Source organism: Girardinichthys multiradiatus, chromosome 15 (assembly GCF_021462225.1).
Source record: "Girardinichthys multiradiatus isolate DD_20200921_A chromosome 15, DD_fGirMul_XY1, whole genome shotgun sequence".
In the NCBI taxonomy this organism is placed as follows: Eukaryota; Metazoa; Chordata; class Actinopteri; order Cyprinodontiformes; family Goodeidae; genus Girardinichthys; species Girardinichthys multiradiatus.
The window spans coordinates 3,596,469-3,619,025 of NC_061808.1; positions in this window are offsets into that span (position 1 = coordinate 3,596,469).

Below are 22,557 nucleotides of genomic sequence, written 5' to 3' on the forward strand. Positions count from 1 at the left end.
TCTAAATTGTCCTTAGGTGTGAATGGGTGTGTGCATGGTTGTTTGTCCTGTATGCCTTGTGTTGCCCTGCGATGGACTGGCGACCTGTCCAGGGTGTACCCTGCCGCTCACCCGCAGACTGCTGGAGATAGGCACCAGCTCCCCCGTGACCCACTATGGAATAAGTGCCATAGAAGATGAATGAATTAATGAATGAACAAACTGAAAGTCGTGGCGGCGGTTCGAAATCATGGATGCCATTTATGGCCATTCTGGATGGGAGGGTGGTCTGGCTTCAGCAACCACATTGTTTTAAGAGGACATGATGCGAGACGGGGAGTGTTTGTTTTACTTTGCACAGCGATACTGACGGCTTTAAGCCACTCCTCCAGCTGTCAAAGGAAGCACAACTGGTTTTATGCCAAGCAGAGCGAGGTAGAGCAGAGTGGAGCTGTGCGGTGCGGTGCAGGGACCATGATTGAAAAACAGGCAATAGTGTATTATGTTGCTGGACCTTTCACATGAGTGCCTGGGATTCATTAAGGGATGAACACAGCAAGAATAATGAGGTAGGCTGTGGAACCAATGGAACAATGCTCCACTGGTTCTAAGGTGTCTAAAGAGTGCTGAGAAGTCAAATAATGGTGGATTGTTGTAGGGAGATCCCAGACAGCATAAACCAGGAGAGCAACCAGAGGAGTGGAGAGGAGATACACGGAGAGAGTTTCGGAGTGAGTTCCAAACAAACTTGAGAGTGAGTAGGCAGAGCACTGGAGTCCAGAAATGGAACACAAACTGGGAATCTGATTTCCCGAAGGAAAGACAACAAGACGGTTAGTATAGGAACTTCTAGAAAATGTAAAAAATGAGTTTAGGTAGGCCTGATAGCCACTCCCGAGCAAACAATCTGGCATATGTCTCAGGGAAACTGCTCCTCGTGATTTGGTTAACAGGCTCCAGCTGTTTGATCAAACCCTGCAACCAGAGGAGGTATACACACACACACACACACACACACACACACACACACACACACACTAACCTGCACACAGTGGATATGACATCAGTGTTGTGTGGGTTTAGAGGTTGTATCCAGCATGCCCAGTGGCCAGCGAAGGTTTTTCAGACACTATCATGTTTGTTCTGTTTGGAGCCCTGCTCAAACTCAGAAAGCCTTGCAAAAATGGATAACACCTTCAACTTTACTCATTTGCTTTTTGACAAATTTATCTTACACTGAAACGGAAATTCTGTCACGAGGTGTAGAAGCTGCCTTCCATTTTCCAGTCTCTCCACATGCCTCTCCATGGCTTTTCTTTTGTGCTGATGTTTAATGTGTTGCTCTGTGTGTTTGCCGATGTCACTGGGAGTAATGGGAGCAAGCCAAGCGTAAATATGAATTGACTCTGACATCCTGGAAGGTTGGAGCTGCTGTGTGCTTGCTCAAGACGACACACAGCAGCAAAATAAACCGAAGCATGTATGTACAGGTATTCCCACCAGAGTGGGATCAAAGTTCTCACGAGCGGCTTTCAACTTGAACCCTGACCAACATGCTTCCTCAAAGTAAATTTCTTTATTTCTTATTGGCATTATTAAGGCGTTATCAACCTCATGGCTGCTGTTGTCTGTCTGATGCAGATGGTATTTCAAGGAATCAAACATAGAAAACAGTGATGATACTGAAGGAGTGAAAGACAAGAAACAATCCTGTAATTATTCTACTTCCTTTGTTTTGAGACTTCTGGGTCTTCTGGTGAAAACTTGAAAGGTCTTCATCAGTAACAGAAGAAGAAAATGTGGGGAAAATGTGTTTGTTTTAGTGGTAAAATGTTACATTATAATGAAAAGAAGGCAGTTAAACCACTGGAAGGAGGTGTCTCTGCAACAAGATCGAATGCTCCTTCTGAGTCAGAGGTAAGTTGTGAAGTGGAGAAGTTCAAGTATCTTTGTGCCTTTTTCCTGAGTAATGGCAGGATGAAGCAGGAGATACAGAGAGAACAAAATTTCCTCAGCTGTAATGAGATTGTTGTTATGGTCTATTATGGAGCAGAGCAGAAATATGAAGCTTTGAAATTACTTGTTGATCTACATTCAAGCCTTCATCTATGGTCATGAAATATGGATCATGACTAAAATATCCTGGATACAAGCAGCTGAGATAAGTCTCCTCCCCTAAGGTGATGGAGCTCAAAGGATAAGGCTTTTCAATGGAAGTCATTCTAGTAGATCTATTCCTCCTCTGCATCAACAGGAGTCAGTTAAGTGATACCTTCTGAAAACCTCTCATCAGATACATAAAGCTGCACAAAGGAATAAATCTGATTGTTACGTCTGCAAACAGTAAGTAGTCCCAACATAATCAGAAACAGATACACCTCATAGATTTCTTTCAGGAAATCTGAGCTTAATGACTCCTGGGCCCTGTTAAAATAGAGGAATTGATGGAAGAGATAATGAAGGAATGTGTAAAAACCCAACATGTAGGAGCTATGGAATGAAGTGCTTTCATTCTGTGGTTTGGGATCTAACTGGGAATAGATTTTCTGTGGTCTTTCTCTTAAACCAGATTTACTTCATCAGTTCACTTACAGTTTTGTGAGTCGACCTTGAAATTTGGACCTAAGTCTCACAAACAAATCCTTGGATTTGTCTTAGGGTTTGGGACTCAAGTCCCATGAACAATCTAAGGCAATAAGTATGCAGAGGTTTTCTGTCTAAACTTGAAATCAACAAGTAAGTAGGTTGCTTCCATGAAAAACTGGAGCAGGGGGTCACTGATCAGTTTTCATTTTTAATTGTTGAAAGTAATGTTTTAACATCATCTGTGTCTTCATCAGTGTCACAAGTGAACACAGCAACAAGGTTAGTAATGATGATCCTAAATCCTTTCTGCCAATGCCACACAGCCTATTATTCTACTGACTCTGTTCTGGTGTCGCCTATTGAATGGTTTAAACTAAACTAGACCTACTGGCAATTTAACTAGTTATTCATTTAACAAATAGTATGTGGAAGAACTGTACACAGCCACAACAGCCTGGCACTAACCTCCCATGTTGGTCACCAGCTTGGTCAGACACTGGTGTGGGACAGCAGCCCATACTTCAACCAGCATTTTGAAGATGAGGATTTAAGATCAGGAATACAGGCTGACCATCTCATCCTCTACACTTACATTTCAGAGATCTCTGACAAACCCTGCTCTTTGGGGTCGAGCATTGTGGAGATACGGGATTCCTTGTGGTTGCACAAACTTATCTAGTTATCTTTTTTTTAACACTTTATTTAACCTGATTCATAGATTTTTTAAACTAGTGCAGGCATGCAAAAAGATCATTATAATTCCCAATTACATGAAATCAGACAATAAAATTCGTGCTTCTTTTTTTTTCCTTTTCATTTTCGTCTTTGCGTCAATTGCAACTGAAATAATCCCAAATCGATTTCTAATGAAGATTCTTTTATAAATATGAAGCGGCGCATTATAGCGTTAGCCGTAATACTCCACCTATGAAAGTAAATGTGTTGGCCTTCTTCTTGGTACTCAGAAAACAATTCTGAGTGCTACCCTGCCAAACAAGACACGTTAAAAAAACAAAAAAACTAAAATAAAATTATTCTTCTATCTACCGCTGTTGATGCCCCCCTTAATCCCTGCCTCAGTCTCACTGTGGAGGGATTTTTCTGTCAGTCTTGTCTGAAGAACCAATCAACCAGAGTCAGATTCATAATCAAATCTTTAGATTGTTTTCTGCCTCTTTAGGGTAATTAATAATAAGTGTGTTAAAGTTTAATGTACGACAATCTAAAGCTTTGCAGCTCTAATCCACTGACAGTGACAGTTTACAACACTATCTGATAGATCCCCCTTTTAAACCCCACTTTAGCTTTAATTGGCCTGCAATGAAAAGTATTTGTGGTGAAATACTGGACATAAGAGTAGCAAAGGTTCAGATCAGCATACCATGTGGTTACTTCAAATCCTCAGCAGAGAAAACAGAGAGAAAAGAGAAACGACGAGGAGGGCTGAAGGTTTGATGTTTGCTCAGGGCCAGCAGACAAGCAGAGAGTCTCTATTTTCTGCAGAATTGACTGCTTGTTTGTTCTGAAGACAACCTACTGAAGAGCAAAAATATTGATGATTCTTTACTTTCATCAGTTCACCCTGCTGGGACGCCAGGAGACTTACAGATTCAGATGAGGTGAAAATAAAACAGAATATGAACTGCCCAAAAAGAGCATTTTTTTTGTTTTTGTTTCTGTGTCTTCAGGTTTCTATCAGGCACAGACGGGCCAGAACTGCAGCCAGGCCAGAAGCCATACACTCTTCTTCATCAGCCATCCCTGTGGAATAGTTGCAGATTGTGATTTTCTATTGTCTTGGTGAAAAGAGCATTGATGTCCCTGGAAAACATGAAGATTTGAGAGCAGCACAAGTAGCTTTAAAATATCTGCTGGACATTTCTGCATTAATGCTGCTGTCACAGAAGTGGAAATGAGGTTTGCCAGGGGCACTTACCCCGAATGATCACAGCATGACTACAGGAAGTGGCTGGGAAACTCCTCTTTCCTCCATTTCTTCAAACAAAGATGTGGAAAACATACAAAACATACTTCCACATTGAGCCATCTTTGAAATTTCAATGTTTGGATTGGTCTCAGCTCGACGTTTTAAGGAAACTGGAAGGTATGATGCTTCTTTGAATGAAAAACATTTGGAGCTTCTTGAGATGATCTAAATATTTTCAAAAAACCCTTAAAAGACTAACAGCTATATTTAAAAAACAAGCTAAAATGCAACCCATAACTGCCTCTTAAATAATAAAACTACAGTCATGGCCAAATGTTTTTTCACATGCTTGTTTATTCATCTGTTTATTATGGGGGCATATAAAAGTATTAAACACTACACTTCAGGTAATTTGCAATGGCATTCCTTGTTGGACCATATAAAAGCATAAAAGTGTGATGACCTGTGGGTCTTTTTGGTATCTGGATTATTCTGACATTCTGATTATTGTCACTAATGATGTTCTTTACCAGTTAAATCCAAAGTTTAAATCCTACTTGAAGGACAGAGACTTTTTTGTGTCAGTAGGTAACTTTACATCAGAGAGCACAAAACATGTGGCGTTCCCCAAGGGTCCATCTTAGGGCCCCTCCTATTCAATATCTACATACTCCCCCTAACTCAGATTTTAATAAACAACAACGTAAGTTATCATAACTATGCAGACGACACACAGCTATACGTGACGATGTCACCAGGTGACCATGAACCCATTCAAGCGCTGGGTAAATGTTTAGAAGAAATCAATGCATGGATGGGCCTAAATTTTCTTCAGCTGAATCAAAACAAAACTGAAGTAATAACCTTTGGATCAAAGGAAAAGCATTTAAAAGTTAGCACACAACTTCATTTAATACAGCTAGAAACCACCAGTCAGTCTAGAAACCTGGGTGTAGTGATGGACTCAGACCTGAACCTTCAGAGGCACATAAAGGTAGTAACAAGGTCGGCCTTCTATCACCTAAAGAACATCTCCAGGATTAAAGGACTAATGTCTCAGCAGGACCTTGAAAAACTAATTCATGCGTTCATCTTTAGTAGAATTGATTACTGCAACGGTGTCTTCACAGGTCTGCCTAAAAAGTCGATCAGACAGCTGCAGTTGATCCAGAATGCTGCTGCCTGCATCCTCACTAGAACTAAGAAAGTGGAGCACATTGGCCCGGTTCTAAAGTCCCTACACTGGCTCCCTGTAGCTCAGAGAATAGACTTTAAAATACTTCTGTTAGTCTATAAATCAGAATCAGAATCAGAATCAGCTTTATTGCCAAGGTCATGCATACAAACAAGGAATTTGACTCTGGTACACTTTGCTCTTTTGTTCTGTTTTTGCATTACAGAATATACAAATTTACAATTTACAATATACACATATCTAATAAAATCACTGAATGGCTTAGCACCAAAATACATTACAGACTTGTTGTCAGTGGATCAACCACCCAGACCTCTCAGGATTTCTGGCTCAAATCTACTCTGCATATCCAGAACCAGAACCAAACATGGAGAAGCAGCTTTTAGTTCTTATGCAAACTCCCAGAAAACTGTAAAAGCGCCGAAACCCTAAGTTGCTTTAAATCAAGATTAAAAACCAATTTTTTTAGAGTGGCCTTTGACTGAGCCATCTAAACATTATTAGTTATGTTTTCAGTCCAATTTTTCTTTCATTTTCTTATCCATCATTCTATTCTCTTTATTTTTTTAATTACCTATGTTGTTTGATTTTCTGTATCATTGTAATGTAAGAACTTTGTTCTTGTTCTTGCAGCCCTGACAGGAAACACATTTCTTTGTTCTCATAGAGCCTGTCTTGGCCTTCAGTCACCTTTCCTCACTCCCCCTTTTAAAATATTCTTATAATTTGTCACACATGGTTCTCATGACATCTTCCCAGTTATTTATAAAAATCAGTGTTTTTTGTTTTTTTACCTTACAGTCAGATTGTGTTACTGTTTCATTCTCTGTTGGCTGATGTCTGTTGCCTTTCATCCCACTTACTGGCGGCTCTTACTGTTGTTGTACATCCTTCATGTATTATAAGTTTTAGTTCTAGAGGGAAGAAATTGCACATATTGACCTCTCTTACCGAGACATTTTATGTAAAAACACCTGACAATTCCCATTGGATGCCTAAATAACTGCTCATTACTACAGTATTATGATTTGGAGGTGTTTGGTTTTTGGTTTTTGGTTTTTCTCTTATTATGATTATGTTTTCCAAGTTGTTGTGTTTTGGATCTTGTTTCTGTTTATTGTTTTAGAGGTGGTGCTGTAGTTGAGGGTGGTTTTGTTGTGGTTTTCAGTTCATAGTGCTGTCTGGTTTATGTTCTGTTACAGTTATGTTTCCTAGATTTGATTAGATTCTTGAATTTCTGTTTCGTTCCAGCCATGTTTCATTTTCACTCCCTGTCTCTATCAGCCAGTAATCAGCTTCATTCGGTCCACCTGCTCCATGTAATCAATCTCCTTGTTTCATCTGCACCATGCTCCATATATACACTGCTCTTCTGTTTACTTGTCGTGGAAACATTATCACTGTTCACAGCTTGTCTGTTTATGCCAAGCCTGTTGTGCCACCACCGGCTGAAGTGAGTTTTATTTATTAAATATGTTTACTCACCACGCCACACTGCTTCCTGCCTGTCTGCATTCTGGGGTCCACCACCACACCATGTTCCTGACATACAGATTTTAATAACTACTGTAAATCAGAGACTCAGCCCTTAAAGAAAAGCAAATTAACACAGTTTTAATTCTAACATTCACAAATGACAAGCTTTTTAATTAACAACGCAATATCCTCCAAATACCAGGTTAGTTATGTTGAAACAAGATATGCCTGGAAATCCTCCGACAGGACATGAATGTGGCAAGTGATTTATTTTTCAACTAAAAGGAGTTGGTCAAGAAATATGCCTTGGGGTACCTCTGCATAACTTTTTCAAAAAGGATTTCTCCTGTTTGGACTAAGAATGTTATAGTTAAAAGTTACACGTGTTTTTTTAATTTTTATTCAGATATACCTGTCCACCTACTTTACCCTAATTAAGTAATGTTTTTTTTTTTTTTATTAGTTTAACATGGAAGCAATTTGCTGGCTGTAGAGTAATTAAAAACAAAACGCATATAAGTATTTGTTTGATTATAGGTTGCCTCTTTGATCTGCAGGCTTTAGCCTTCTTCAAAACCTTGGAAAATGCAATCAAATTACTTAATGGCCTGGAATTACACATCAGATCACCTGCTCCAGATTTAAAAAAACAAAACAAAAAAAAACAAAAAAACTTTGGCTTGTCTCCACCCAGTGGGAAAACTTTAAAAAAAAAACATGTAATCCAATTCAAAGGCTTCACCAGGCTGTTACAGGATTGTTTGGTAGAAGTTGATCTTCGGGGACATTTTGGTCCCACTGTTTCATCTCATTTGTCAAACTGTTGTTGGTCAGAATTTGAAGGAAGCCCACTCCCTTGGACCACAATCCATCCACACATTGACTGGACCAGAATTATTCACTGTTGGCACTAAACAGAACTCATGGCAGCTCTCTTCTTTTGTTCTTTGTGTCCCAAACAATAAAACAGAGGATTTCTTAGAGAAAATAACTATGCACCACTGTTTTAATGTCCATCCTTGAACTTCCTGTAGAATATCCGGCAATCATTGAGGGTTTTGTTGGACAAAGAGTGCATTTTTGCTGTCCTTCTGATCCAAAACTCCTTTCCTCACTGTCCATCAACCTGCTGCCAATACTAAACAAGCTCTATGCTGGTGACAACATGATTCTGCAGACTCCTCTCCAGGAGAAGTTGGTCGTGTAGTTTTCTGGACCTTCTTTGAAGACCTGAAAATTTATTTATGATACAATGGTAAACCACTGATACCACAATCCCTGGAAAAACACACAGGCCAGGATCAGTGTGACAAACTGCACACAGATACAATAAATCTCAGCAATAATGTTCTGAATCAAGTCTGAATAAAGTCTGAATCACAGGTTTTAGCTTTTAGTGGAACTGGTTAGAATATTTCACCATTTTTATTGCACCGCAGGAACTGCAGCAGCTTTCTGGGTCATAACGTCAGGATTCACAGAGAGCTTCGGCCCCCAATTAAATTGTCCCTGAACAAGCAATTAACCACCACTCACTAGGACCTGACCTCACACTGCAGGACCATCTCTACAACCAGGTGTGTTTATAAAGATATATGTTTCAGGATAAGTGGAAAAATATGCACTCCACAGTGAGATTTTGTGGGTGAAAGTGTGCGAACAGTCCTGCAGGTGTTATCAGCAGTGATATAACGCTGCGTCCTGCTGTGATGGGATCAGTAATGAAGATAGATGTAACACACAGGATTGTTGACACAGTTCAGCATGTGCGTAAAAGCAGCTGGAGTCAGAGTGATGGAAATAAATGAAGCAATGATTCAACCTGGAATTGAATGCTAATTTATCTGAGAGAGAAATCCTATAGAGAGGTCAACATTGCATTAAGGCAAATACATTTTACAAGTGTTTACACCCAAGGGAGCTGAGGTTTCTCAAAAAGATCTTCATTGTGGCTGCAGATGTTGGTGGGTCTGCCTCATTAGACCAGCAGTTGTATTGTTTCTATGATTGTTAGTGCAGGCAAAAGGGACAAAGCCTCGTTATATGGCACTGAACTGCTAGTTTTCTGTTTTATCAAGCAGCGCTGCTGAAAAATGGATAGGGTCATGCTCTTATTTTCTGTATGTGCCTTTGAGGAGGTAACACAGAAGGAATTAATTTCTACAATAAGAAGAAGCGTCCCCTCTAAATGTACAGGCCTATGGAATAAGGCCAGCCGTTCAACTTTAGCAGCAGAGATTGTGGATGATGTAATTTCAAAGAAGCTGCTAGTCCCTTGCACAGCAAGATGGAATTCATTTTTTGATGCACTGGCTCGAATATGAGAGATTCCTAGGGGAGATCTAAAGTCCATCTCCTACAACCTTGGGTTAACCGCCATCGCAGAGAGAGAGCATCTGTTTTTTAAGGAATACTGCCCAGGGAAGAAGCCACTTACAGTAGCCCTGGACATTCTTCAGGGAAAGGACAACTGCCTACATGGGACACTCCTGCCCACATTGGAAACCTTGATGCTAATGACCCTGGAGCAGAAAAGTGGCCTGCAAATAGTAGTTGACCTTCCGGAAGTATTAATTTATCTAAATGTATTAAATGTTTATTATTGAAAATATAAAAAATATACTTTTGTATAGATAAACATTCTCATGCAGAATTTCATTTTATCTTCTTTTTCATATATCATTTCAGGCAATCTGTCATGATTCCAGCCCTTCAGCTCACCTTGACTGTGCTGATTACTCATTGCCTTCACCTGCACTGGGCTGCTCCTATTTAATCAGCTGCTCGTCACCAGCTCAGTGCGAGACCGTCTGTTGCCTCTGTCACAGCTTTCAAGCCTTGATTCATGTTTCAAGAGAGTTTTTCTGGTTATCTGATCCTGCCTGTTTTTTGACCACAGATTTCTGCCTTGTCCTTCTGCTGTTCGGAAAAGTCCTGACCTCACGTTGCTGAAACCTGCCTGTCTCTGACTCTGTCTCTGGATTACTGGACTATCCCTGCCTGAAACCCTCCAGTGCTTTACCTTGGATTGTTTCCCGCTTCTGCATCTGGTTGGTGGAAATATTCTCTGTCTCCTGTTTGTTCCTGGAACCCCCATGACCTCCTGTTGTCCACTTCCCCTTCCTCCCCGGCTGGATTTCAATTCCCTGATAAACCTCCATTCCTGTCCTTCCTGTCTGACCGCTTCAGTGGAACCTCTTCTACCCAATTATTATTATTATTTTTTTATATTAAAACTTTTGGTTAACCATTCTCTTGTCTGGGTTCTGGTTGAGTTGCTTCATCGTTACACAATCAAAACTAGATTTGCTGAGGTGCTGAAAAGCAAGGAGGTTGTCTTGACTGCTGGGACCCTCCCCAAATTTAAACTACAATGGCTATGATCACTGCAAATGAAGGATGAGGCAAAGGCAAGTCTGCAGGCAGAGTGCTGAAAAAATGTCCTAAAACAAGACCAGCAGCCAGGTACAAGCAGCACACACTGAGCAGCAAAACAGAAGAGGATGAATTTCTATTCACTGCTACTACACAATCACTGCATGGTTTGCTAATATTAACAAGACCAGTCTGGGCTGAGACATGTGCACAAGTCAACAAATATAACATCTAGCTGAGTGCTATTTTCATTAATAAAGTTGGTCAATAATTAGAACCTGGATTCACCACAAAGAGCTTTGAAATCTCTTGTTAGGGTGGAGGAAAAATCTTGACAAAAAATCCTATAAATTTTCAAAATATGAGCTCATATTTAAACGGGAGACTTTACAGTCACTACTGTCTCCTTAAGTGTTGATTGTATTAAGTACATGTTCATATTAATACAGGAAATTAATATAACTTTTAGGACTACATAACCTGAGGAAATCCTGCCATGGGTATATTATTGGAAAATACTGCGATGTTGACACTCTAAATCCTATGACTGCCTCCCCCACTCTCAATGGTCTTTGGGCAAAATAATCTGCACCAACATCAAAATCAACAGTCTAAATATCTTATTTACACGCAACGTGTATTCATGCCACATTGAATATCTTTGCCCACTGATGTTGCAATGATGATATATTTGTGAAATACACTTACCCGCCACTTTATTAAGTACACCTGTCCAACTGCTCGTTAACACAAATTTTTAATCAGCCAATCACATGGCAGCAACTCATTATATTTAGGCATGTAGACGTGGTCAAGACGATCTGCTGCAGTTCAAACCGAGCATCAGAATGGGGAAGAAAGGTGATTTAAGTGACTTTGAACGTGGCATGGTTGTTGGTGCCAGACAGGCTGGTCTGAGTATTTCAGAAACTGTTGATCTACTGGGATTTTCACGCACTACCATCTCTAGGGTTTACAGAGAATGGTCCGAAAAAGGAGAAAATATCCAGTGAGCGGTGGTTCTGTGGGCCCAAATGCCTTGTTGATACCAGAGGTCAGAGGAGAATGGCCAGACTTGTTCGAGCTGATAGAAAGGCAACAGTAACTAAAATAAACGCTCGTTACAACCAAGGCATGCAGAAGAGCATCTCTGAACGCACAACACGTAGAACCTTGAGGCAGATGGGCTACAGCAGCAGAAGACCACACCAGGTGCCATTCCTGTCAGCTAAGAACAGGAAACTGAGGCTACAATTCGCACAGGCTCACCAAAATTGGACAATAGAAGATTAGAAAAACGTTGCCTGTTCTGATGAGTCTCGATTTCTGCTCCAACATTCGGATGTTAGGGTCAGAATTCCGCGTCAACAACATGAAAGCATGGATCCATCCTGCCTTGTATCAACGGTTCAGGCTGGTGGTGAAATGGTGTGGGGGATATTTTCTTGGCACACTTTGGGCCCCTTGGTACCAATTGAGCATAGTGTCAATGCCACAGCCTACCTGAGTATTGTTGCTGACCATGTCCATCCCTTTATGACCACAGTGTACCCATCTTCTGATGGTTACTTCCAGCAGGATAACGCACCATGTCATAAAGCACGAATCATCTCAGACTGGTTTCTTGAACATGACAATGAGTTCACTGGACTCAAATGGTCTCCACAGTCACCAGATCTCAATCCAATAGAGCACCTTTGGGATGTGGTGGAACGGGAGATTCTCATCATGGATGCAGCCGACAAATCTGCAGCATCTGTGTGATGCTATCAAGTCAATATGGACCAAACTCTCTGAGGAATGTTTCCAGTACCTTGTTGAATCTATGCCACGAAGGATTAAGGCGGTTCTGAAGGCAAAAGGGGGTCTATACCGGTACTAGCAAGGTGTACCTAATAAAGTGGCGGGTGAGGGTATATTATACAGCCCTAATGACTATCATGAGCTTCAAGCCTGAACACAATTAAAACGTTGTACAAATGTTGATATATTCTCTTGAATCAGAAATCTTTTGCAGTTTTAGGTCAGATGACATGAAGAACAACAACATTTCGTATTATGAACTCTCAACCTTCACTGAAAAAAGACATGCAGAGACTTGAGAGACCAACAAAGCCCAGCCATACTTAATACTTTTATGCCATGACATTTATTTTTATGCTTTTATTTATGCCAGCACCTCACAGCTTAGTACCCAGTGTCTTATAAATGACTGTGTATATTTTCCTGCTATATGTGTATGGTGTCCTGTACTTAATAGAACTCCAGTGCAACTGTTCACTTATGTGTTTGTGCAGATATACTCATAGGGGGCTCTGTTCTCTTTCACTTAACAGCAGCTTAATTATAAAGAATTGACCCATCTTTGGCAGAAAATTAAATTTTTGCTGAATTAGGAGGCTTTATCACAAAAATAAATCTAAAAAAGACTGAGCTCACCTCTTCCATCTTTTCAGACAGTTTCACCATTTGCTTTTTATTTTCCTCCCCCCTTTATGCCAGTAAATGTAAAGTCAGACCTGCATTACAGGTGTTTTATTTGTTTGCATTTCATTTAAGGCCTCTCTCGCCGCTGATCCTAAGCTCCTCAGGGAGTTCGTTGAAGGACAGAAGCTCTCTTCCCCTGGCAGGTGAAATGAATTCATATAACAAGGCAGCAGTCATTAAACAATGCTGCACTCCCCTGTGAGCCAACTGGAAAAGCTGTACTGTGACAGCTGCTGCATCTCAATTCAGATTTCACACTTTTTCATTGTCCTTCAAAGGCTCAGAACCACAGTTAATGTCATCAAAAAGTCTGTGGAGGAAAGGAAATTAGTTATGCTTCAAGTAGAACAATCTTCTCTTTTCTGCAATTGTGTGAAAAAAAAAGGTTAATGAGAAGAAAAAAGTGTAAACAAAGCATCTTTTATACTATAATACTGACACTGGGCAGTTTGCATTAATGCATGAAAATTAATTAGTCTCAAAAGGTCCAGTAATGTGAAAATCTTTTCTAAAAACAGAAATCAAATGAGTTCCCAAACGTATCGTTATTGTCAGGAGTCAATGCAATGAAAAACACGTCAAATAATTTAATTTAATTTAAGTAAACACTTTCATTCATCAAGTTCTCTGGAAGCCAGTTACAAACCTATTAACTTAAAATAAATGTGTTAAAATAGGAAAACTTATAAAACAAACAGGGCAACAGGAACATTTCTGGGAACTCATCACATTGTTGCACGTCTTGAGATTAATTAAATAGCAAAGATTAGTGCAAACTGCCCATTATTCGAATCATTACTATACAATTTCTTTTGTTTTTGTAGGACTGATAAACTCTGATAGAATCAAAAGAAAATTTAAAACTGATGCAGTTTTCAGTTCAAGTGGTAAAGTTGATATTTATGTGGTTGATGTTCATTTGAATCCTTGAACAGAAATAAATACTTTGCTCTCATTTGATATACACCAGGTTCTGGGATGCCTGTGTGCTGTTAGAGTTCCTCCCAGTGGATGTAATCCGAAGCAGGGGTCTGCAGCCAGTGGTTCTGGAGCCACATGTGGCTCTTTAGTGCCTCCATAGTGGCTCTTTATAGGTTTGTCATAAAATGTCTGAAGCGTGAGAAATGTTTTTCAGTGTTAAGTGGAAAAAAGACTGCTTCCAGCTTTTTCTCTGTGTTTTTTCATGTTTTTTTCAATTTACACACCAGAATGGCACTAATAATACAAGCATAATTTTTTTAGTTCTTTCATTTTCTCTTGAGGCTGCAAACTACATGTTCTTTCTTCATTCAGTAAATGGTTTAATTCTCTTCTGGTAAAAGTTGGATAAGATTACAGTTTTTGTTTGTACAGTAGGTCTTCATAAAACTTGGTGACTTGCATTTTATTTATGAGAATGAGAGCAAGAATGGCTCTTTGGATTGTAAAGGTTGCTGACCCCTGCTCTAAAAGCTTTTTGTCTTCCACCTGATACCTAATTTTGTGCTTATGCTGCTGCTTTGTCCCACTTGTCCTAAACCTCTCTGTTCACGTTTTATTCTATAGCACATTAGTCAACAAAAACAAGTTTGGTTTTATGCAACTAATCCTCAATCGACGCCTCCTGAGTGATGATCCGTGCTTGGCTCCAATGTGATGAGATCAATGTGAAAAATCCTCAACCGGTGCAGTAAGTAGCAGCTCAACTGGTGCTGCTTTCATTCTTCAACAACTAGAAGATCTGGATTGTTACATAAATAAAGAAAACCACTCTGAGTGTAGTTCCTCATGGTATGAACAGCCATCTCCAATCCTTGTAATCTGAAGAGTGGAGAACAACAATCACTCAGGAGTCACTGAGCTGATTGGTTTCCTCTCCTCGTGCTCTTAGAGTTTATAAGAGAAAATGAAGCGATCCAAGATCCTCTGAAGAAAATCAAAATCTCTTCAGAAATCTTTTTCATGTATTGTTTTTTTCTGTGAGCATGTTTGATGCAAACCTTCAATATGTCATATTTTAAAGCTCAAACAATTAATCAGGTATGCAACAGAAATCTACTGCATAATTAAATACAGGTTGTTGTTATTGCTAGGATGAAATTACTATTGTTGAAATGCCAGATTACACCAAGACCATGAAAGATGTTTGACAAAAGACAGTTAATAAAAATGCAACTCAGTTTTTGATCTCATGCATTCATATATCTGTGTTAGTCCTAGATTTGCAGTATCCACCTTGGCTTTAAATATGGGGCAAAAGTTGGAATGTGTAAAACTTTCCCCTACATAGTTGACACATCATCAGGTGCTGCTGATTATTTTTATGCCATCATTTACAACGTTTTTTTGCTGGAGGCAAGGCTATTATTTGTGTAGCACTATTCATATTGAAGGCAATTCAAAGCCCTTCTGACTTGCCTTGGGTACAGAAAGTGCCCTGAAAAACTTACTAAATCCTGTCTGCTAATGCCAGGTTTTGGAGGAGACAGTGTGATGGTGGCATCTTCCTTACTGGGAAATGAGGCTTGTCATCATTAGTGGCATTCTCAAGGCTGAGTGATTTTTTTAAAGATTCAAATGTTTATCTGTAATCTTCACTCTGGAGAGGATGGAACGGCCTCCTTGCAGTCCTGACTACAAACTTTTTGAACACTTGTGGGATCAGCTTGGGCGTGCCACCCATGTCTGATTGACCAACACGATTCCATTCACTCACTTGCAAAAATTGCTGGTTAAAGAACGGGATGCCATCCCACAGCAATGTGCGACCAAGCTGTAGACCATCATTAGAAGAAGGTGCCGGGCTGTTGTGGTTGAGTAAAGTTCTCCAATGCACTACTAATGTCGGGGAAGGACTGTGGGTCGGACCAAAGCGCAGACAAGAGCTCGGTAGTCGCATCATAGTTACTTCCTTGTTTATTCATAAAAGTCCAAAAGGTAACAAAACACACTGCAGGGATGAAACAAGGACTAGATCAAAACTTGCGCAAACCTGCAGGTACTCATAGCAAGGCATAGCATAGTCCAAACGAAGCATAGGTATCCAAAGCGTAGCATAAACGAAGCATGAACAAAGCATAGACATAGAAACGTAGCATAGAAACGTAGCATAAACGAAGCATAGACATCACCGACATAGAAACAAGGAACCAGCCAGGAACTAAACAAACAGAACAACTAATATACGCAGAGCACAGAGAGGGGAACAAAAGGCAGGTAATCAAAGAAACAGGGAACAGGTGTGACAAGGAACAGGTGAAACAAATACAAAGGCTGAGGATGGGTGAAAGGACTGAAACAGAAAACACAAACTAAGCAAGAGAATAAATCAGAGGAGGAAATAAAGAACTAGAATAACTATGAACTAAAGTAAACAGAGAAACTAGAGGAGAACATAGAAACAACAACCTAAGAAATAAACAAAGAGCCATAAGGAGAATCAAAATTATAAAATAAACCAACAAGTCCAAAATGTCACTACATGACAACTGAAGTCCCTGTTTGTTTAATGAATAAATTATTGATATGTATATTTCCCTCAACCATCCATTTCAATAAGTGACACCAAATGAGATTCAAGAGACAAAACCCACAAAGTCAACTCTGCTGCTCAAACCACAGATGTGGCACCATTTAAAGGAGAATAAACAGACTTTCAAAGAGGACATGAAGCCTTGTTATATTTAAGTAAAAATGTCTTTACTTACGTTTAGCTGTACAACCTGCAAAGTACAGTGGCACTCTGCAGTGTTTTTATATTTGATAAGAATGTTATGATCCTTGGCTGTTAGGTTTACAGGATTTTTATTTGTGCTTATGTTCTCATGTCATTGTTAAACATTTATGTTCTTTAATTTTCGCCTACTTCAGAGTTCTTTACAATACAACGATAAATGCTGCCTAATCAGTTCATTCCTTTGTGTTTAGCTTCCTGGTATATTCTTCTGTTCTGTTAGATCTCTACGTTTCTTTGTATTTCAGGTCATCTCTACTCATGTTAACTAGTCTCTCTCCCTCAGCTTCTCTGCTTTCCTTCTGACTCTGCTGTTCTTTTTTTCCCCCTGATTTCCTCACCTGAATACAACATCATTCTCCACTCATCCCTCAGTATTTAAAATTCTGGTCTGATTTAATATTTTAATCTTAAATGTCATATTTTCATTAGCAGAAAGCAGAAAATCATCATAATTAACAGAAATAAAGGCTTAAAAACATCAGTTTGTGTTCAGTTATTCTGTATAATGTGTTTCACTTAGTGAGTTACGTTACTGAAATAAATGAACTTTTCAACAATATTCTAATTTATTGAATGGGTCTGTATATACTGAGGCAGGGCCAGGGAAATGACAGACAAACCAGAGAAGCGATTTAGAGAAAATGTGGAGCAGCTGAGACAGATGAAACGAGCAGAGCAGAGAAGGGGAGAATAGGCAAATAAACATGAATGGAACTGAATAAGAAACCCTCGGGAAAATGCCAAACAGAGATCTAACAGGAAATCATCGAAATGTAAAAGGATCACAGGAAAAACACAGAGAATGAACTAAAGAAATAAACCTAAGAATACTTAGCACAAGGAAATGAACTATATGGCAAAAACCAAGTGCCAAAATAACAGAATATGGCAAGATCTATAGACCATAACTAGGAACATGCTGAAAAACAAGAACACAAATGACAACCGTAAGCTAACACCTCAGGATGTTGACATCTCGTTCTCATGCCTGTTAAGCTTCTACGTTCCTGTTTGCGTTTTGGTCTACTGACACCAATCTTTTTCAGAAGGTTTTTATTTTTGTTGTTTTTTGGTTATGTTAAACTCAGGCACAGTGAGCTCTACTGCTGTATCGTCTCCTCTCATTTATTGTTGTATTGATAACTAGTGTTTAAATTCACTTTTTAAATTCAGTTGCACTGCTGCTGTGTTCTCTTAACAGACCGAAGAACGTCTGCTGCCACCTCAGGATTAAATATTTGCCGTTATGTGAGCTTTGGGGACAGATGTTCTAAAGTTTTGCAGATTTGAACTGATATGAAAATAAACAGTTGCCTATGGTCCCTAAAGCAAAAAATAAATTTATGATCTCACCCTAACCCCTGCAGGGTCCGACCTATGACTTGAATTGTACCTTTTGTCCAACATTATGCCACATCACTCAGATGTGTTTTAAAAGACACAAGTTGCTCTTTAAAAATATTCTACTTGGATTGAATTCATGTTGAGTATCTACAAAAACAGAAAAGTTAAGTTTTTAAAGCATTTGTGTAACAGGTACGATGTTTCGAAGGCATCTGATTATCCTAGAGGCCTGTTATGCTGTAAAGAATACACTCCTTTACGCTGAAGCTGTCATGCTATTGACAGGTCAAACTCCCAGAAAACCTTCTTTTTCTAATTTTAGTCTGTAACAACACAATATAGATCTAGCTGCACCGTCAGCCCCTTCAGGTGTTATAAGACCAGCTGCTCTGCAAGCAGAGACAAGGATAGAAATGTCTTATCGTTCGTGAAGGATGACGCTGGCAGGTGGCCGACAGTTAAACCCAAACAGCAGGCAACTACCCAAAGAATGAAATATTCAGAGCTGCTGCAAAGTGCTGCACTTGTTCAACATTTGTTCAAATAGGAAGAGCTTGAATAATGTAAAGACAAAGACGAGCTGCAGAGAGGAGGAAACAAACAGAACCAGCTGGGAGTTTATCATGTTTCACACCACAGAGACACACACGAGATGAATTTATGAATAATTCTTCTGACTGTATTTTAAATTTTCAATGGATCAAGCAGAAAATGACAGCAAGATGATGTCGATTATAAGCAGCAGGACATTTCCAATTAGACGAGTCAGTTTAAAAACGATAAATAAAAGCTGTGTTTCATCGCATTAAACGCAAACAGTCGCAGGGAGAGAATAAAGGCATAAGTTGAAAAAACAAATTTTAAACTAGTCAAGGTTCATAGTTTATTTTTTATATGCTGCATTTTGTTATTTAATGTGCAAAAATATACAAATTCATATAAAATGAATACAGCCATTAATATAACTTTGATATTGCAGAGAAAAATGTAAAAAACAAAATGTGTCATCAGAAACAAAAATAGATTTGATGAAGTTTGTAATGAGTTTAGAATCAAATACATGGTAGCTGGTATTTTCTAGACCATAAAGATTCTGGAAACTTCTAAAACTTGTAATTTGTTTTCAGGGAAGTAAACAGTTTGCTCCAAAATGTTCCAGAAAGGTTCTACAAACTTGCTGAACAGTAAGTTCGTGAATATAGCCTTTAAGTTAAATTGAAATACCCTGTAAAACATTTCTAGAAAAAGCATGTTTTAGAAAGTACCCTCAAGGTTTTTAAGGACGGTAGCCTGTAAGTTCCAGGGTAGTAACATGTAAGATCCAAAAAGATCCGAAAAGTAACATTTTAGTTTTGTGAAGCTTGTGGAGTTTAAAGGATTGCTAATAGCAAGATCATGTGCAAACTGTGCAAAAGAAAACATTTGATCTGTTGTTATCCATATGCAATTTGTTTTTCAGCCACAGAGAAAATAAAATAATTTGGCAGTGGGCAAAAAATTTTGTTCTTTAAAGAAACTGTTAGGGGAAAACATGACTTTTTCTTGACTTCTGGATTTTCCCAAAGATAAAAAATATAAACATCCTGGAATTAAAACTATGAAAAAAGCTAAATAAATCCTGTTTCTGTTATTTTTTATAACACCCTGATGCAGAAGGAAGAACACCACCAAACATATGAACCTGGTATACAACATTTTTAAATTCCCCTCTTGCAGAATAAACGAAGAAGTCAGCTGCAAGACAGAAGACTTAGAATCTATTTTCATAATTTGACACACAGAAATGGAAACTTGCTGAATGATTCATTAGGGACACAAAGTTGCCAAGAACATTACCAGAAAAAAGTGTGACACTTTGACTCATTTTTCCTCTGGAGACCTGAAGCTCGTCGATCAACGTCCTGGATCCTGTCCCCTTCACCTTGTAGGAGCAAGGAGCCCAGAGCCTGGGTTTGATCCGTCATTACCATAAATTACTTTTAACATTTTGTAAGGCTTTCACTGCAGGCCACTGGCCTTGCTCGTACAACACAGAGCTCACAAGTTTTTATCTCAAACCAACAGACACGGGACATGCAGAAACAGCTAAATAAAGCAGGAAGCCTTTTAATGTATGCACACGGAAAATTAGAGGATAAACTGATGCTGAAAATAAACACAGAAGCACATTAGAGGTTACATAAGTCCTGATATGTAAGGCATTAGGATGTTATTCCCTGAGAATTAATTGTCTTTGTAAAATTGGTACAAATGTTAGTGTTAATCCCCTCTGACCTATATACTGCAAGGAGAAGGCTCAGCTTTAAATCAAGAAAGTTGTCACTGACCTTTGTTTTTATGGGGGCAGACATGGATGAATTTCTCTCAAACACAACAGAGATCTGCAACTACAACAGTAATTTAGAATACTCTCTCTCTCTCTCTCTGTATATATATATATATATATATATATATATACATACACATGGAGAGTAGGGTAACGGCAAGGAGGCTTTCTCAGGTCACCTTCACTTTGCATTGCTCAGTGCAGTTCATGGCGCATGCAATACAAATTAATGGGTTTTGGAGCACAGCTAAGCTGGCGTCGCCTTTAGTGTGCTAGCTCCATGACCAAGTTATGTTATTGAATAAAAATACGTTCCAGCTGTAACCGGAAGACATTTCAGCTACAGTGACCTTGTTCTAAAGTAATAGCATATGGCTAATTATTTCTTCTGTGTTGTATCACTCTAGGCTGTGAAGAAAGTGTGGGACACCCAGTAAAGATGGAAAAATAAGTAAGTCAAACTTACATCTAGATGATATGTGGGCTAAAAATGAATATATATATATATATATATATATGTATGTATATACAGGGGTTGGACAATGAAACTGAAACACCTGTCATTTTAGTGTGGGAGGTTTCATGGCTAAACTGGACCAGCCTGGTAGCCAGTCTTCACTGATTGCACATTGCACCAGTAAGAGCAGAGCGTGAAGGTTCAATTAGCAGGGTAAGAGCACAGTTTTGCTCAAAATATTGAAATGCACACAACATTATGGGTGACATACCAGAGTTCAAAAGAGGACAAATTGTTGGTGCACGTCTTGCTGGCGCATCTGTGACCAAGACAGCAAGTCTTTGTGATGTATCAAGAGCCACGGTATCTAGGGTAATGTCAGCATACCACCAAGAAGGACGAACCACATCCAACAGGATTAACTGTGGACGCAAGAGGAAGCTGTCTGAAAGGGATGTTCGGGTGCTAACCCGGATTGTATCCAAAAAACATAAAACCACGGCTGCCCAAATCACGGCAGAATTAAATGTGCACCTCAACTCTCCTGTTTCCACCAGAACTGTCCGTCGGGAGCTCCACAGGGTCAATATACACGGCCGGGCTGCTATAGCCAAACCTTTGGTCACTCATGCCAATGCCAAACATCGGTTTCAATGGTTCAAGGAGTGCAAATCTTGGGCTGTGGACAATGTGAAACATGTATTGTTCTCTGATGAGTCCATCTTTACTGTTTTCCCCACATCCAGGAGAGTTACAGTGTGGAGAAGCCCCAAAGAAGCGTACCACCCAGACTGTTGGATGCCCAGAGTGAAGCATGGGGGTGGATCAGTGATGGTTTGGGCTGCCATATCATGGCATTCCCTTGGCCCAATACTTGTGCTAGATGGGCGCGTCACTACCAAGGACTACCAAACCATTCTTGAGGATCATGTGCATCCAATGGTTCAAACATTGTATCCTGAAGGCGGTGCCGTGTATCAGGATGACAATGCACCAATACACACAGCAAGACTGGTGAAAGATTGGTTTGATGAACATGAAAGTGAAGTTGAATATCTCCCATGGCCTGCACAGTCACCACTAAATATTATTGAGCCACTTTGGAGTGCTTTGGAGGAGCGAGTCAGGAAACGTCTTCCTCCACCAGTATCACGTTGTGACCTGGCCACTATCCTGCAAGAAGAATGTCTTAAAATCCCTCTGACCACTGTGCAGGACTTGTATATATATATATGTATTATGATCAATAAGTACTGGTGCCCCCCAGGGGTGTGTTCTATCTCCACTCCTCTTCTCCCTGTACACAAATGACGGCACCTCATCGGACTCGTCCGTGAAACTCCTTAAGTTTGCAGACGACACCACTGTCATTGGACTGATCCAGGACGGTGATGAGTCTGCATACAGACAGCAGGTGGATCGGCTGGTACACTGGTGCGGTCAGAACCACCTTGAACTGAACCCACTCAAGACTGTGGAAATGGTGGTGGACTTTCGCAGAACACCACCCCCATACACCCCCATCACCATCCTCAACAACACTGTATCGGCCGTGGACCACTTCAGGTTCTTAGGAACCACCATCTCTGAGGACCTGAGATGGTCTTCGCACATAGACACTGTTCGAAAGAAGGCCCAGCAGAGACTGTACTTCCTGAGGGAACTCAAGAAGTTCAACCTTCCACAGGAG